We start from the raw sequence: 4,727 nt of genomic DNA on the forward strand, positions 1-4,727 counted from the left end.
GGGGGGGATGAGATGTCAGAGATTGAGAGGGATAAGTTGTCACTGCAGGAGGTCAAGGGGTTTTTGAAAGATCATATGCAGTTGAAGGAATCAATGAAATTTTATTTTCAAATACCTGGTAAATCAATGGCAGATGGCTTGATGTTTCTGAATGACGACAATAAATGTGTGCAGATGGGAGAGTACACTAATGTGGGAGGAGTAGCAGACATATATGTTGAGTACCATGGAGAGAAGGACAATGAGCATAGCAGCAGTGGGAGTGATTTTGAAAATGATAAGATAATGGAGCTAACTGATGATGATGAACCTGTCATTGTTGATACGTCTCCAACGTATCTATAATTTTTGCTTGTTCTATGCTGTTATATTATCATTCTAGGATATTTTATATTCATTTTGTAGCAACTTTATATCATTTTTTGGGACTGACCTATTGACATAGTGCCCAGTGACAGTTGTTGTTTCTTGCTTGTTTTTTACTTCGCAGAATATCAGTACCAAACGGAGTCCAAACGCAGCGAAACTTTTGGGGATTTTTTCTGGACCAGAAGACACGTTGTGGGCCAAGAAAGTACCAGAGAGGAGGCCCGTGGTGAGCACAACCCACCAGGGCGCGCCCAGGGGTTGTGCCCCCCACGAAGCCCCCTGCACCGCCTCTTTGCCCTATAAATTCGCAAGTATTCCAGAACCCTAGGAGAGTCGACGAAACACAATTCCAGCCGCCGCAAATTCCAGAACCACGAGATCCAATCTAACACCATCACGGAGGGGTTCATCATCCTCATTGGTGCCTCTTCGATGATGCGTGAGTAGTCCACCATAGACCTAAGGGTCCGTAGGCAGTAGCTAGATGGCTTCCTCTCACTCTTTTGATTCTCAATACAATGGTCTCTTGGAGATCTATTTGATGTAACACTTTTTGCGGTGTGTTTGTTGGGATCCGATGAACTTTGAGTTTATGATCAGATCTATATCCATGAATATTATTTGAATCTTCTTTGATCTCTTATATGCATGATTATTTATAGTCTTGTATTTCTTCTTCGAATCTTCGGTTTGTTAGGCCAACTAGATCGATTTTTCTTGCCATGGGAAGAGGTGCTTTTTGATGGGTTCGATTTTGCGGTGTTCTTTCCCAGTGACAGAAGGGGCAGCAAGACACTCATGTATCGTTGCTATTAAGGATAACAAGATGGGGCATGTTCCTACATGAATAGATCTCGTCTACATCATGTCATCGTTCTTATTGCATTACTCCATTTCTCCATGATCTCAATACACTACATGCATGCTGAATAGCGGTCGATGTATGGAGTAATAGTAGTAGATGCAGGCATGAGTCGGTCTAGTAATCTTGGATGTGATGCCTATATATTGATCATTGCCTTGGATATCGTCATAATTATTCAATCTTCTATCGATTGCCCAACAGTAATTTGTTTACCCACCGTGTGATATTTCTCGAGAGAAGCCACTAGTGAAACCTACGGCCCCCGGGTCTATTCTTTATCATATTTGCCTTGAGATCTATTTTTATTCGCTTTTATTTTTAGATCTATTATTCTAAAAACCCAAAAATACCTTGCTGCACTTTTTTATTACTTATTTTATTTCGCGCTTTATCGAGAGCTATTTGACCAATCTACCACAAATTTATCTATCTTTTTACCGTGGAGGGATTGACAACCCCTCTTACGCGTCGGGTTGCAAGTATTTGTTCTTTGTGTGCAGCTACCGTTTGTATAGTGTTGCTTGGTTCTCCTACTAGATTGATACCTTGGTTTCACAACTGAGGGAAATACCTACCGTAGTTGTATTGCATCATCCCTTCCTCTTTGGGGAATACCGATGCAGTTTCAAGCAACACCAATTGTCATCAATGTAGAACCAGGTGGAGGTTCAGATGATGAGGTTGAATTTGTGGAGCATGTTATGGTTCCTGATGGCAGTGGTGTGATTACTCGAGTAATTAGCTGTCCAGTTAAACAAGTTCGTGGAAGAAGAAGGCAAGTGCCAGCAAAGCAAGTGTCAGCAGGCTCTCAGCTTCCAATTTCTCAGGTGTTTAATCCAAGTCAAGCACTAGATGCCGCAACAGGAAATGGTCCAAGTGAAGCACCAAATGTTGCAGTAGGACATGGTCCAAGTCAAGCACCAGATGCAAATCAGTTAGTGGATCTGAATCGGACCCTGAATATGAGCCACACAGTGAGGATTGTGGGGGAACTTCAGAAGTTGTGGAGCTAAAAAGGCATGCTAGGAAATTAAGAAGAAGATGAGACATACCAAGCGTTGAATTCACAAAGATTCCATAGCTCCAGTTCTAGTTGAGCTAATTACAAATATGGAGGAACAACTAGAAGCAGAGGAGAAGGACTGGGGCTATGATTCATCTGATGAGGATTACTCATATGATGAATATTCTGATGGGCATGTAGCAAGGAGGAAGAGCCAGTTTCCTACAATAATGACACAAAGATTTCACACTTCAGCTTGACAATGGTGTTCAGAAGCAAGAACCAGTTGGTGAAAGCACTAAAGAGATATGGCATTGTCACCAAAAGAAGCATTCAGTTTCTTAAATCCGAGTCGATATAGTTAGTGTAAGCGCATATTTATCCCTTAGTAGTTTTGGTGATTGATGACAATGCTTTTGCGGACTAATCTTGTGCATGAGCATTTCAGATATATCATGCCTAAGCACAAGACGTTTTGGTGCCCCTCGAAGATCATTGAAGACGGCGTTTCTCTATGTTTCTTTTCGGTGGATTTGAGTCGTAGAAAAGCCGTACTATTAAGAGGGGGTCCGCGTTGGAAAGGTTTGGATGGAATCATCACGTACACGTTCGTTCCTTTTTTTTGCACCACCTTTCCTTTGGCTCTTTGGATCATCCTCTGTATCTCCGTATTTCTGCAAAATGAAGGATTCCTAGTGTTGCTGAACTGGGGCATGCGGTAGTACTTCTCCTCAGAGCGGTAGTACCACAGGCCCCTGCGGTGGTACTAGCCACGGGCGCGGTAGTACCACGGGTGCCCACGGTAGTACCGCTTCTTGGATGCGGTAGTACCGTGGCCTCAGGCCTGCACAACAGCACGAGCGGAAGTAGGGACGGATGTAATTTTTTACATCCGCGCCCTACGCGGTAGTACCTCTCCAGGCTTTCGGTAGTACCGTGTCGAATTTTTGCATGGATCGTAACTCAGCAGAAGTTGCCACAGATGTATTTTTATATGTCCGTGCCTTCCCAGCCTAGACCAGTCTTGCCCTGCGGTAGTACCGCAGGGGGGCGGCAGTACCGCGCCAGCGGTTCTACCGCTCTCTGCCTTAGCGCTTCAGGACTAGTTTTAGCCCCTGTCGTGCCAGCGGTAGTACCGCAGTGCTTCGCGGTAGTACCGTTGGCCCTTGTGGTAGTACTGCTTGTCGCAGGCTGAGTTGGTGGATAACGGTTGGATTTGTTCTTTCACTATAAAAGGGGAGTCTTCTTCTCCGAGTTGACTACCTCTTCCACCCCTAAGCTCCATTCTCACCCGATCTCTCTCCCTAGCCAATCAAACTTGTTGATTTCCTAGGGATTGGTTGAGAAGGCCCCGATCTACACTTCCACCAAGAGAAATTTGATTCCCCCACTAATCCCTTGCGGATCTTGTTACTCTTGGGTGTTTGAGCACCCTAGACGGTTGAGGTCACCGCGGAGCCATATTCCAATGTGGTGAAGCTTTGTGGTGTCGTTGGGAGCCTCCAATTAAGTTGTGGAGATTGCCTCAACCTTGTATGTAAAGGTCCGGTCACCGCCTTCAAGGGCACCAATAGTGGAATCACGACATCTCGCATTGTGTGAGGGCGTGAGGAGAATACAGTGGCCCTAGCTAGTGGCTTCTTGGGGAGCATTGTGCCTCCACACTGCTCCAATGGAGACGTACTTCCTCTCAAAGGGAAGGAACTTCGGTAACACATCCTCGTCTTCACCGGCTCCACTCTTGGTTATCTCGTCCCTTTACTCATGCAAGCTTATCTTGTGTTGCATCCCTTGCTTTCTTGTGTACTTATTGTTGTTGCATCATATAGGTTGCTCACCTAGTTGCATATCTAGACAACCTACTTTGATGCAAAGTTTAAATTGGTAAAGAAAAGCTAAAAATTGTTAGTTGCCTATTCACCCCCCCCCTCTAGTCAACTATATCGATCCTTTAAATTGGTATCAAAGCCTCGTATCTTTATTAGGACTTTGCCGTCTGAAGAGTATGGTTGACACCGTAGACGGTGAGGAGGAGCACCCCGGTGTGACTCTGTCCTCGTCTACGGCCGATGGGGGAACCCTGATCTCACGTGAGGAGTTCAATGTGGCTTTGGACACATTGAAAACCTCCATGACAGCCGAGGTCAAAGGCATGCTCAAGAACTTTCTTGATGGTCTCAAGTTACCCACCGCACCGTTGGAAGTGGTCGATCCCACTAACAAGGTGACGGATGCTAACTCCGACAAGGGGAAGCTTCTAGTGATAAAGTTCCTTTGTCTAGTGGTAAAAGTGGAAACGGCATCTTTGCCCATGTTGAACCTCCTCTCACTTATGGAGGACCGGTTCCCTCCACTCACTTAAATCATGCGGGTCCTCCTCCTAAGATTGTGAAAAATGAGGATTTTGACTCTTGGGTCTATCGCTTTAAACGTCATTTAAATCATGTCAATACTAATCTTTGGAGAATCATTGAGCAAGGTTTCTATCTG

The sequence above is a fragment of the Triticum dicoccoides genome, chromosome 6A, assembly GCF_002162155.2.
Source record: "Triticum dicoccoides isolate Atlit2015 ecotype Zavitan chromosome 6A, WEW_v2.0, whole genome shotgun sequence".
In the NCBI taxonomy this organism is placed as follows: domain Eukaryota; kingdom Viridiplantae; phylum Streptophyta; class Magnoliopsida; order Poales; family Poaceae; genus Triticum; species Triticum dicoccoides.